The sequence below is a fragment of the Chiloscyllium punctatum genome, chromosome 10, assembly GCF_047496795.1.
Source record: "Chiloscyllium punctatum isolate Juve2018m chromosome 10, sChiPun1.3, whole genome shotgun sequence".
NCBI classification, from domain to species: domain Eukaryota; kingdom Metazoa; phylum Chordata; class Chondrichthyes; order Orectolobiformes; family Hemiscylliidae; genus Chiloscyllium; species Chiloscyllium punctatum.
The window spans coordinates 11,329,754-11,344,313 of record NC_092748.1 but is presented as its reverse complement, the minus strand read 5'-3'; the positions used below and the strand labels follow the sequence as shown (position 1 = coordinate 11,344,313).

The 14,560-nt window shown below is 45.5% G+C and overlaps 1 pseudogene; it reads left to right on the top strand.

Moving 5' to 3' along the window:
* The window catches only part of LOC140481767 (carboxypeptidase O-like), a 37,044-nt pseudogene that overhangs the window by 13,356 nt on the left and 9,128 nt on the right, over positions 1 to 14,560 (top strand).

The following is a 14,560-nucleotide window of genomic DNA, read 5'->3' as shown; positions in this document are numbered from 1 at the left end:
ATGTTCCACACGATCATGCCTGGATTTGAGCTAAAGTCTTGGGAGGTCAGACGAATAAGGTTTTAATAGTAGCACCATGTCTCCCCATTACATCAGTCCATAACCAAATGCAGCAAGATCTGGACAATATCCAGACTTGGGTTGGCAAGTGGCAAGTAATAATCACATCTCACAAGTACCAGACAATGACCATCTCCAATAAGAGAGAATCTAACCATTGCCCCTTGACATTCAATGGTATTACATCACTAAATGTCAACATCCTGTGGGTTACCATTGACCAGAAACTTAACTGGACTCACCACATAAACACAGAGGTTACAACAGTAGGTCAGAGGTTAGGAATACTGTAGAAAGTAACGTATTTCCTGACTCCTCGAAAGCCTGTCCATCATCTACAAGGCACAAGTCAGGAGTGTGATTGAGTACTGTCCAGTTGCCTGGATGAGTACAGCTCCAGTAACAATCAAGAAGCTTGACAGCATCCAGGATACTTGATTGACTCCATATTCACAAACATCCAACTCCCGTCACCTCCGATGTTCAGTAGCTGCAGTGTGTACCACCTACAAGGTGCATTGCATAAATTGGCTAAGGCACCTGAGACAGCATCTTCCAAAGCCATGATCATTACCATCTAGAAGTTCAAGGGGAGCAAATACATGGGAACACCACCAAGTACAAGTTCTCCTCCAAACCGGTCATCGTCCTGTTGCTCTTTCAACATTGCCAGGTCAGAATCTTGGAACTCCCTCTCTTTTGGGTCTACTCACAGCAAACTGACTGCAGAGGTGTAAGCTCACCATAGCTCCTCAAGGCCAAATGGGGATGGGCAATGATACCCAATTGAGACGGAGCAGACCATTTCATCCTTTGAGTCTGCACTGCAATTCACCATGGTCATGGTCAACTTTAAATTTCAAATCCTTTTTCCTGCCAATGTCCGGGTTACTTCATTCCCTGAAAGACCAACAGCCTATCCATCTCAACTTTAAATACACTCAATATAGGGGCATCCGTGTCTTAGTCCTTAATGACGGACTCCTTTTCTCTTTCCCCATTCTCTAATTGCTTGATGTACCTGTAGGATGACTTTTCAGTGTTTTATTTTGTTTGTTAGCATTTAGAAAATTGGAAAGAACATTGCTTCACGGGAGCTCAGTGAAATTTTTGAATCGCAAGCTCTTTTATCCTCTTAAATCATTTAATAGAAATGCTCATGGAACCATTTTAAGGTACCATCAAGACAATAGATATCATCCAGACAGCAACAAACCTAAAACCTGTAACAAGGCCATTCATGTCCTCTACAAAGGTTCCTCCAGCCAAAATATTTGTCTCTGGGTGGGCACTGAAAATTTCCAGTTGGCAAATGTCTGTCATTCTATTGCACTGGCACCAGAGCCTTTGCTACCCCTCATTCTTCCTCCTGCGAGATGCTGTGATCCCAATCACCCCACACAGATCAACATCCGAACCAGTGGCCCCTTCATCTTCCATCTGTTTTGTTTGCAGATCAGTAAAAAATCTGATAAACCCAAGAAGATTATCTGGATGGATTGCGGAATTCACGCCAGGGAGTGGATTGCTCCTGCTTTCTGCCAGTGGTTTGTGAAGGAGGTGAGTGTCCCCTTACTGGAGATCCACCACAGAAACACTCAGGTTCAAGCCCTCTGGACACTGGTGAGGCCAAGTCTCGAGAAATGGGAACTGAGATCCAGACTGAATGACAAATAATAAACCTGGTTTCAGAATGATGTAAACATTGCAAAGGCTGACAGAGCGAATCTTTCTTGCGTAGCTTGCAATCTTGCTGAGGGTTTTGTTAATTTTAGGGTCACATGTATTGCCAACACATGTAGAGAACGTGGCTGCTCCTTATAGAAAGGAATTACTTTGAAACTGTGAGATAGTCTGCTAGATTAACAGTGAGACGTACAAGAGCGACAAATTCCAATATACTATTATTAACACATAGAATTATACTCTTTAAATTATTATTTTTACATGATGAGAAATGTCAGCAGTGCTGAGGAATGGAGCACTTGCTGATTGTTGAAACAGAGTCTCCAATCATTGATAGCATTAATTGCAATCAGGATGAACTTTTCATGACCTAACTTTTGTGTGTGTGCCAGATATTACAGACCTACACTGCAGATCCTCAGATGGACCGATTCCTCCAGCACATTGACTTTTACATTCTGCCAGTTCTGAATATTGACGGTTATGTTAATTCCTGGACTACAGTAAGTATGCTCCTGGATCGTGCATCATTGCCTTGCTGGCGCAAAATGCTTTCAAAGGCAATTCGGTGAAATGTGTCACAGTCTAGTTCACCATTTCTGTGTCCTTTTCTATCTCTAGGACCGCTTATAGAGAAAATCAATGTCACCGTGTCAAAGCAGCACTTGTTTGGGCACTGATCGCAACAGGAATTTTAATATAGAATGGTGCAGTAAGTAAAATTCCCACACTGTCTGTGCCTATCTCCAAATTTCTGTACAGCAGAGTATTGTATATGGTAATGATTCCAAACAATATAATGTTGAAGCTGCATGAACCTCCATCCAATATGACAATATCTTATTGTCTTTCAGGGGGAGGTGGTCCAGCCCAAGGTCCTGACAGAGAGAAAGTCGAGTCCTACCATGCTCTTGATAGTCTCTGTAATTAGAATCACAGAGTCATAGAGATGTACAGCATGGAAACAGACCCTTCGGTCCATCCCGTCCATGCCGACCAGATATCCCAACCCAATCTAGTCCCACCTGCCAACACCTGGCCCATATCCCTCCAAACCCTTCCTATTCATATACCCATCCAAATGCCTTTTAAATGTTGTAATTGTACCAGCCTCCACCACTTCCTCTGGCAACTCATTCCATACACGTACCACCCCCTGTGTGAAAAAGTTGCCCCTTAGGTCTCTTTTATATCTTTCCCCTCTCACCGTAAACCTATACCCTCTAGTTCTGGACTCCCAGACCCCAGGGAAAAGACTTTGCCTATTTATTCTATCCATGCCCCTCATAATTTTGTAAACCTCTATAAGGTCACCCCTCAGCCTCCGACGCTCCAGGGAAAACAGCCCCAGCCTGTTCAGCCTCTCCCTGTAGCTCAAATCCTCCAACCCTGGCAACATCCTTGTAAATCTTTTCTGAACCCTTTCAAGTTTCACATCTTTCCGATAGGTAGAAGACATAACTTTTAACTATTTCTGTCATGCAGTAGGCTTCATCATGTGCAAGATAAGTGCCTCTTCTTGTTAAGAATCAATATTGGCCTATCCTCCAGCACTGCTGATAGGACAGTCTCCTTCTCTGTGGTTATGTCCATGCCTCAGGTGTTCATTGCGAGGGAGTATGCAATGTTCACTGGCACAATAGAGGCCTTTAGAGACCGGTGGGCACCACAGTGGTTGGAGCACATGGACGGGCCAAATAGCCCATCGCTATGACACCTGTGTGTATTTTCTATTACTCTTGAGAACAAGATTTTGATTTCATTTTGGTAAGTGTCCATTCCAGTTTTGCAAGGCTTATGGCTATTTGATTTTCTTTTTGCGTCACCAGGGCTTCTCCAACCTGACTAAAGTTTTATTTTACAAGGTGGGAAAAGAGGATTGTAAGGACATTTGTGGTGCAGTAGCACTGTCCATACCTTGGAGCCAGAAGTCCTGGGTTCAAGTCCCATTTGCTCCAGAGGTGTGTCATAAAATTTTTGAGCAGGTTGATTAAAAATGTCCAGAAAAGAGGATGGGTGACCTTATTGTATCCCAACCATGAATCACCAGTAGTTGGTACCATGATGCAGAGCGTGTGCTGGAATCTGAACTAAGAATAGAAACCACTGGGAATAGTCAACAGATTTTTAAAAATTACACTTAAATAAGACAATAGACAATAAGACCATAAGAACCAAGGATAGGAGTAGGCCATTCAGCCCCTCAAACCTGCTCCTCCATTCAATATGAAATGGCTCATCAGCCATTCCACACATCCACTTGCCTGCCCTTTCCGCATAATCCTTGATTCCCCGGCTGATCAAGAGTCCATCCATTCCAGCCATAAATACGGACAAGGACTCTGCCCTGGAGCTCTCTGTGGCAAGGAGTTCCAAAGATTCACAAACTTCTGAGAGAGTAACCTCCTCCCTATCTCAGTTTTAAACTGGCACTATTTTATTCTGAGACTGTGCCCTCTCGCCCTAGAGAGGGGAAACATCCTCTCAACACTTACCCTGACAAGCCCCTTAAGAATCCGACATGTCTCAATGAGATCACCTCTCATTCTTCTCAGTTCCAGTGTGTGGAATCCCATTCTATTTAGGCTTTGCTCATAGAAAATTCTCCCAAACTGGGGACCATCCTAGGGATCAGCCCAGTGAGCCTTGCCTGAGCTACCTCCAATGAAGTAATATCTTTCTCTCGACAAGGAGACCAAAATTGCTCACAGTACTGCTTATGTGGTCTCACTAACACCTGGTACAGTTGCAGTCAGGCTTTGCATTCTCCAATCCCACTGAAATAAGGGTCAATAGTCCATTCACCTTCCTGATTACCTGCTGTGCCTATGTGGTAGCTTTCTGTGTTTTGTGCACAAGTTCCCCCACCCACCCACAAATCTCTTTGTATTGCAGCTTTCTACAGTTTTTCTACATTTAAGTAATACTCTGTTCTTTTGTTCAACCTTCCAAAATGAACAACTTCACATTTCCCATCTTATACTCCATTTGCCAAGTTTTTGCCCACTTACTTCACCCATCAATATCTGCAAACTCTTGGTATCCATCTCACAACTTACTTTTTCATCTATTTTTGTGTCATCTGCAATTTGGCTACAGTGCATTCATTTCATTTCTCCAAGCTGTTAATATATATTCTGAACAGTCGCGATCCCAGCACTCATCCTTGTGGAATTCTGCTTGCTGTTTCCTGCTCATCAGCCAGTACTCCAACCTGGTCAATATTCTACATCCATTGCCATGATCCCTCCATCTAAGACTTAACCTTTTGTAAGGAACCTTGTCAAATGCCTTCTGGGACTCCAAACACAACACATCAACTGGTTCTCTAAAATAAACTGATTCCGAAATTTTTCCAACAGTATATGTTAACCTATATGTTAGCCTTTTGGCCTCCCTCTGTTTTTGAATAAGCATGACACATCGGTAGTTCTCTAATTCTCCCGTACTTCTCCAGTATCCAAGGACTTCTAGAAAGTTACAATCAACGCATCCACTATCACTGTAGCTACCCCTTTTAAATCCACGGACCAGGCCCAGGGGACTTATCTGTCATTAGCCCTAGTAGTTTGATTAATTTACTTCTCAAGTGATGGTGATGACGCTTAATTTGTAATACAAAATACCTGTTTAACTTGTCTGTAATAACCATTATTATTTTTACAAGCTCCTATTATTTGTTGATTTATACAGTGTGGCGACTGTTTTGGGTCTATACACTACTCTTACCCTTGACTTTTTTCGCTTGAGGTTAATTATATCCTCCTGAATGGACTCCTCATCATCCGAGCTTAGGTCATCTCTCACAATTGTCCTCTTTTCATCTCTTTTTAACAGTGGTACTGCACAACCTTTTCCTTCTCTCCTATCTTTCCGGTAGGTCACATGACTCCAACCAGTGGAGAGTTACCCCTTCATTCCCATTGGCTTCGATCTTGCTTGCATTTGTTGATGCTGTACTCAGTCAAGGATTGCTTTGTCTCGAGAACAGTCACTTAGAGCCGAGGCAGCTGAGTACACAGCTACCAATGGTTGAGTAATGTAGTACAGCATTCACAAGTGACCAGAATGATAGAAGCAAGCACACACCTACTTGTTGCTTTCCTTTGAAATCATGCACGTCATCTTTTGTTACAGGTATTGGAGCTTCAAGAAACTACTGTTCAACCACTTACTGTGGTTCAGCACCTGAGTCTGAACCAGAGACTGTTGCAGTTGCTGCTTTTCTCCGTAAGCTTCTCAGTGATGTACTGTGCTACCTGACCATTCACTCCTACGGTCAAATGATCCTTACCCCTTACGGATACAAAAACATAATGGCCAAAAACCACAAGGAAATGGTGAGATATCAACATCAGCGACTTGGGGAAGGGGGCTGGTGGGAGTCGACGTTGTTTCGTATTTAAGCCAGATGCTCCTTAGGTAAGGCATCAGCCTGACTGGGACGGAGGGCCCTTACTTACAGTAAATGCACTCTGGAAACCCTGGTAAAGATGGTCATTCCCAGATTATGGATTGAGAACTGTGTTGAGTATAATGTGTAATTGCAGCCCCTCTGTATCGTTTAATAAGCCAGAATATTCATTACAACCAGGAGAAAGTGAGGATTGCAGATGCTGGAGATCAGATTTGCATGTCCTTGGCGGAATAGCAGGGGCAGCTGAAGTGTTTGGCCACGGGGCAGTGGGGTTGTTTGGTGCGTGTGTCCCAGAGATGTTCTCTGAAACATTCCTCGAGTTGGCATCCTGTCTCGCCAATGTAGAGGAGACCACATTGGGAGCAACGGACACAGTAGATGAGGTGTTTGGACGTGCAGGAAAATATCTGCTGGATGGGAAAAGATCCTTTGGGGTCTTGGTGGGCAAGGAAGGTGCCGAGAGTGGAGGGTGGGTTGGTAGGTGGTGTGGATCTAACAAGGGAGTCACGGAGGGCATGGTCTCTGCGGAATGCTGATAGGGGTGGGGAGGGAAATATATCTCTGGTGGTGAGGTCTGACTGTCGGTGGTGGAAATAGTGGAGGATAATATCTTGTATCCTGAGGTTGGTGGGGTGGAGGACCAGGGGTGTTCTATTCTTGTTGAGGTTGGAGGAGTGGTGTTCAAGGGCAGAGATGTAGGAAGTGGAGGAGATGCGCTAGAGAGCATTGTTGACCCTGTGGGAGGGGAATTTACATTCCTTGAAATAGGAGGCCATCTAGGATGTCCTGAAGTGGAATTGCTCCTCCTGGGAGCAGATATGGCAGAGGTGGAGGAATTGGGAGTTAGGGATAGCATTTTTACAGGAGGTTGGGGTGGGAGGAGGGGTAGTCCATGTAGCAATGGGAGTCGGTGGGTTTGAAGTCAATGTCTGTGTTGGGTCAGTCGGCGGAGATGGAGATGGAGAGGCCCAGGAAGGGGAGGGATGTGTCCGAGATAGTCCAGGTGAACTTGAGGTCAGGTTGAAAGGTGTTAGTGAAGTTGATGAACTGTTCAACCTCCTCATGAGAGCATGAGGTGGAGCTGATACAGTAATTGATGGAATGGAGGAAAAGGTGGGCGATGGTGCCACACCAGCACATCCCCAATGGCTTCCTATTTCAAGGACTGTAATTTCCTTGATCATCAATGCCCTCCAGTGCACCTCCTCCACTTCCCGCATCTCCACATTGAACCCCACCCTTCCAACCACAACAAGAATAGAAACCCCCCCCCCCCCCCCCCCCAGTCCCATCTTCCTCTCCACTAATATCTGGATACTGTGCATTATCCTCCGTCATTTCCGCCACCTACAATCAGACTCCGACACAAGAGATATATTTCTCTCTCCACCCCTATCGGCATTCTGCAGAAACCCTTCCCTCCATGACTCCCTCGTTAGGTCCACACCACCACCCACCACCCACCACCAACCCACTCTCCACACCCGGCACCTTCCCTTGCCACTGCATGAGATGTAGAACCTGCATCCCCTCCTCCTTCTCCCCCCGGTCCTAAAGGATATTATCACATTCAGCAGAGATTTTCCTGCATATCCAAGTACCTCATCTGCTAGATCGTAAGTCTTGGATCGTATCTTTGGGGTTCTGAAGGGAGAGGGTGACCAGCCTCAAGTCATTGTCCATGTAGGTACTAACGACATAGGTAGAAAGAGGGATAGGGATGTAAGGCAGCATTTCAGGGAGCTAGAGTGGAAGCTGAGGGCTAGAACAAACAGAGTTGTTATCTCTGGTTTGCTACCCGTGCCACGTGACAGCGATGCAAGGAATAGGGAGAGATATCAGCTGAACACGTGGCTGCAAGGATGGTGCAGGAGGGACAGTTTCAGGTTCTTGAATAATTGGGGCTCATTCTGGGGAAGTTGGGACTTCTACAAACAGGACGGTCTTCACTTGAACCAGAGGGGTACTAATATCCTGGGTGGGAAATTTGTTGGTGTTATTCAGGTGGGTTTAAACTAGCTCAGCAGGGGGATGGGAACCGGAGGTGTAGTTGCAGTGCACAGGAGGATGAGAGTAGGAAGGACAGGGACAGGATTTCAGGGTCACAGGAATGTGACGGCAGATGGCAAAGTGGTTTGAAGTGTGTTTACTTCAACGCCAGAAGTATCCGAAATAAGGTAGGTGAGCTTGCAGCACAGATAGATACCTGGGACTTCGATGTTGTGGCCATTTCGGAGACATGGATAGAGCAGGGTCAGGAATGTTGCAGGTTCCAGGGTTTAGATCTTTCATTAAGAACAGGCAAGACGGTAAAAGGGGGATGGGGGTGGGGGTTGGAGGGGGTGGGGTGGGCGTGGGCGTGGCCTTGTTAGTCAAGGATAGTATAACAGTGGCTGAGAGAACTTTTGATGAGGACTCGTCTACTGAGGTTGTGTGGGCTGAGGTTAGAAACAGGAGAGGAGAGGTCACACTGTTTGGAACCAAAAGAGAAAACGCTGGAAAATCTCAGCAGGTCTGGCAGCATCTGTAAGGAGAGAAAAGAGCTGTCGTTTCGAGTCTAACTGACCCTTTGTCAAAGCTTTGACAAAGGGTCAGTTAGACTCAAAATGTCAGCTCTTTTCTCTCCTTACAGATGCTGCCAGACCTGCTGAGATTTTCCAGCGTTTTCTCTTTTGGTTTCAGATTCCAGCGCCGGCAGTAATTTGCTTTTATGACACTGCTTGGTTTTTTATAGGCCTCCGCAGAGTTCCAGGGAGGTGGAAGAGAGGATTAGCAACATTATTCTGGGTAGGAGTGAAAGGAACAGGATGGTCATCATGGGGGACTTTAACTTCCCCAACATTGACTGGAAATGCTATAACTCCAGTACGTTGGATGGATCAGTTTTTGTCCAATGTGTACAGGAGGGTTTCCTGACACAGTATGTTGAAGGGCCGACAAGAGGGGAGGCCACACTGGATCTGGTGCTTGGTAATGAACCAGGCCGGGTGTTTGATTTAGTGGAAGGTGAGCACTTTGGAGAGAGTGACCATAATTCAGGTACGTTTAGTTTAGCGACGGAAAGGGATAGGTACATGCCACAGGGGAAAAGTTATCGATGGGGCAAGGGCAATTATAATGCGATTAGGCAAGAATTAGGATGTATAGAATGGGTTAGCAAAATGCAGGGGATGCAGACAATGGAAACGTGGAGCTGGTTTAAGGAACAGATATTGCACGTCCTTGATAGGTATGTCCCTGTCAGGCAGGGAGGAAGTGATAAGGTAAGGCAACCGTGGTTTACAACAGAAATTGCATCTCTTGTTACGAAGAAGAAGGAGGCTTATGTGTTGATGAGGCAAGATGGTTCCGATGGGGAGATGGAGAGTTACAGATCAACTAGGGCGGATTTAAAGAGAGAGTTAAGAAGAGCAAAGAGAGGACACGAGCAGTCTTTAGTAAATAGAATAAAGGAGAACCCTAATGCTTTCTGTAGGTATGTGAGGAATAAAAGGATGATTCAGGTAGGAATAGGGCCAGACAAAGACAGAAGTGGGAAGTTGAGTGTGGACCTTGTAGAGATCGGAGAGGTGCTAAACCAACATTTCTCATCGATGTTCACTCAGGAAAAGGAGAATATTGTAGAGGAGAAGAATGAGGTACGAGATATTAGACTGAAAAGGATCGCGGTTAGTTATGAATAGGTGCCATCAATTCTAGATGGAGTGAAAGTAGAGAAGTCCTCTGGGCCGGATGGGATTTATCCGAGGATTCTCTGGAAAGCCAGGGAGGAAATAGCAGAACCTTTGGCTTTGATATTTGAGTCGTCATTGTGTACACGTTTAGTACCAGAGGACTGGAGGATTGCAAATGTTGTGCCTTTGTTCAAGAAGGACAGTAGAGATGACCCAGGTAATTATAGACCAGTGAGCCTTACTTCTGTTGTAGGAAAGGTTTTGGAAAGGATTATAAGAGATAAGATTTATAATCATCTAACAAGCAACAATTTGATTTCAGATAGTCAACATGGTTTCATCAAGGGCAGGTCGCATCTCACAAACCTCATTGAGTTTTTTGAGAAGGTGACCAAGCATGTATATGAGGGTAGGGCAGTTGACGTGGTATACATGGACTTCAGTAAAGCCTTTGATAAGGTTCCACATGGTAGGCTGTTGGAGAAAATGCAGAGGCATGGGATTGAGGGTGATTTAGCAGTTTGGATTAGAAACTGGCTTTCTGAAAGAAGGCAGTGAGTGGTGGTTGATGGAAAATATTCAGCCTGGAGTCCGGTTACTAGTGGTGTGTCACAAGGATCTGCTTTGGGACCACTGCTGTATGTTATTTTCATATGCAGACATAGGTGGATGGATTAGTACATTTGCAGATGACACTAAAGTCGATGGAGTAGTGGACAGTTTGGAAGAATGTTACAGGTTGCAGGGGGACTTGGATAAATTGCAGAATTGGGCTGAGAGGTGGCAAATGGAGTTCAATGTAGCTAAATGTAAGGTGATGCACTTTGGGAAGAATAACAGGAAGGCAGAGTACTGGATCAATGGAAAAATTCTTGGGAGTGTGAATGTGCAGGAGGATCTTGGAATCCATGTACGTTGCGACCCAGGTGGATAGTGCTGTTAAGAAGGCAATACAGTGTGTTCGGTTTTATTCATAGAGCGATTGAGTTCTGAAGCCGCAATATCATGCTGCAACTTTACAAAATGCTAGTGCGGCCACACTTAGAATATTGTGTACAGTTCTGGTCCCCACATTTCAGGAAGGATGTGGAAGCATTGGAAAAGGTGCAGAGGAGATTTACCAGGATGTTGCCTGGTCTGGAGGGAAGGTCTTATGAGGAAAGCTGAGAGACTTGGGTCTGTTCTCATTGGCAAGAAGAAGGCTAAGAGGGGGTTTGATAGAGACACACAGGATGATCAGAGGATTAGATACGGTAGACAGTGAGAGTGTTTTTGCTATGATGATGACGTCAGTGTGTACGAGGGGGCATAAGACAGATGTCAGAGGCAGATTCTTTACCCAGAGAGTGATAAGGCCGTGGAATGCCCTATCTGCCAATATAGTTAACTCAGCCACATTAGGGAGATTTAAACAATCCTGAGATAAGCATATGGATGATGATGGGACAGTGTAGGGGGACGAGCTGAGAATAGTTCACAGGTTGGCCCAACATCGAGGGCCAAAGGGCCTGTTATGCGCTGTATTGTTCTATGTTCTAGGCAGTGTCCACTGCTCTTGATATGATCTCCTCTACATTGGGAGACAGGACGCCAACTCACGGAACATTTCAGGGAACATCTCTGGGACACGCACCAAACAACCCTACCGCCCTGTGGCTAACCACTTCAACTCCCCTCCCACTCCGCCAAGGATGTGAAAGTCCTGGGCCTCCTCCACCACCAAATCCAAGCCACACTGACACCTGGAGGAAGAATGCCTCATCATCTGCCTTGGGACTTTCCAATCTCACAACATCAATTTCACCAGTTTCCTCATCTCCCCTCCCCCCACCATATCCCAATTCCAACCCTCTAACACAGCACCATCCTCTTGACCTGTCCTAGCTGTCCATCTTCCTTCCCACCTATCCGCTCCACCCTCACCTCCCACCTGTCACTATCACCCCTCCACTTATAGAACATAGAACATAGAACATTACAGCACAGTACAGGCCCTTCGGCCCTCGATGTTGCGCCGATCAAAGCACACCTAACCTACACTAAGCCACTATCCTGCATATACCTATCCAATGCCCGCTTAAATACCCATAAAGAGGGAGAGTCCACTACTGCTACTGGCAGGGCATTCCATGAACTTACGACTCGCTGAGTGAAGAACCTACCCCTAACATCAGTCCTATATCTACCCCCCCCTTAATTTAAAGCTATGCCCCCTTGTAATAGCTGACTCCATACGTGGAAAAAGGCTCTCACTGTCAACCCTATCTAACCCCCTAATCATCTTGTACACCTCTATCAAGTCACCCCTAAACCTTCTTTTCTCCAATGAAAACAACCCCAAGTGCCTCAGCCTTTCCTCATAGGATCTTCCTACCATACCAGGCAGCATCCTGGTAAACTTCCTCTGCACCCGTTCCAGTGCCTCCACATCCTTCCTATAGTATGGCGACCAAAACTGCACACAATATTCCAGATGCGGCCGCACCAGAGTCTTATACAACTGCAGCATGACCTCAGGACTCCGGAACTCAATTCCTCTACCAATAAAAGCCAGTACGCCATATGCCTTCTTCACTGCACTATTTACCTGGGTGGCAACTTTCAGAGATCTGTGTACATGGACACCAAGATCCCTCTGCTCTTCCACACTACCAAGTATCCGACCATTAGCCCAGTACCCCATCTTTTTATTACTCTTACCAAAGTGAATCACCCCACACTTAGCTACATTGAACTCCATTTGCCACCTTTCTGCCCAGCTCTGCAGCTTCTCTATATCCCGCTGTAACCTGCCACATCCTTCCTCACTGTCTACAACTCCTCCGACTTTCGTATCAACCGCAAACTTGCTCACCCAACCTTCTAACCCTTCCTCCAGGTCATTTATAAAAATGACAAACAGCAATGGTCCCAAAACAGATCCTTGCGGAACACCGCTAGTGACGGCACTCCAAGATGAACCTTTGCCATCAACTACTACCCTCTGTCTTCTTCCAGAGAGCCAATTCCTAATCCAAACCTCCAACTCACCCTCAATGCCATATCTCTGTATTTTCTGCAGTAGCCTACCATGGGGGACCTTATCAAACGCCTTACTAAAATCCATATATACCACATCTACCGCTTTCCCCTCATCTACCTCCTTAGTCACCTTCTCAAAGAATTCAATAAGGTTTGTGAGGCACGACCTGCCCTTCACAAAACCATGCTGACTATCCTTGATCACATTATTCTTATCCAGATGTGCATAAATCCTATCCCTTACAATTCTCTCTAAGACTTTGCCCACAACAGAAGTGAGACTCACTGGCCTATAGTTACTAGGATTATCCCTACTCCCCTTCTTGAACAAGGGAACCACGTTTGCTAGCCTCCAGTCCTCTGGCACTACTCCTGTAGACAAAGAGGACACAAAAATCAAGGCCAATGGCTCTGCAATCTCCTCCCTTGCTTCCCAGAGAATCCTAGGATAAATGCCATCAGGCCCAGGGGACTTATCTATTTTCACCCTTGCCAGAATTTCCAACACCTCTTCTCTACATATCTCAAAGCCATCCATTCTACTTATTCGTGCCTCAGTATTCATATCGACAACAATGTCCTGTTCCTGAGTGAATACTGACGAAAAGTATTCATTCAGTGCCTCCCCAATCTCTTCAGCCTCCACACGCAGCTTCCCATTACTATCCTTGATTGGACCTATTCCTACCCTAGTCATTCTTTTATTCCTAACATACCTATAGAAAGCCTTAGGGTTTTCCCTAATCCTACCAACTAAGGACCTTTCATGTCCCCTCCTTGCTGCTCTTAGCTCTCTCTTCAGGTCCTTCCGGGCTACCTTATAACTCTCAATCGCCCCTATTGAACCTTCACGCCTCATCTTTACAAAGGCCGCCCTCTTCCATTTAACAAGGGATTCCAATTCCTTATTAAACCACGGCTCCCTCACACGACCCTTTCCTCCCTGTCTGATAGGTACGTACTTATCAAGGACACTCAATAGTTGCTCCTTGAACAAGTTCCACATATCAATTACGCTCTTGCCTTGGAATCTACTTTTCCAATCCACACATCCTAAGTCATGCCTCAACGCATCATACTTTCCCTGCCCCCAGCTATAACTCTTGCCCTGTAGTACACACTTATCCCTCTCCATCACGAGTGTAAAAATCACCGAATTGTGGTCACTGTCCCCAAAGTGCTCACCTACCTCTAGTTCTAATACCTGGCCTGGTTCGTTACCCAGAACCAAATCTACCTATTGCCTTCCCAGCTACCTTACCCCCACCCTTACCCTCCTATTTATCTCTCAGCCCCCTCCCCCCACCATTCCTGATGAAGGGCTTATGCCCGAAACGTCAATTCTCCTGCTCCTCGGATGCTGCTGACCTGCTATGCTTTTCCAGCACCACACTTTTCGACTATTCATTATAATCACCAAGAACAATACAGTGAAACACTTAGACCAAACGCTCCTGTTTGATTTAATAAATAAACCTAAAAGTAGGCTGACCTATTCAATATTTCAATCAATTTGATCTTTGCAACTCACTGCAGATCATCTATGTATAATTAACTCTATTCACATTCCCCAGGAGGGTAGGATGTCTCATGCCTCATGAGCTGAACATTGCAATGGACAATTAAGAGTTAATCTTATTGCTGTGGGTCTGGAGTCCCATGAAGGCCAGGCCAGGTAAGGATGGCAGATTAGTGAATGAGA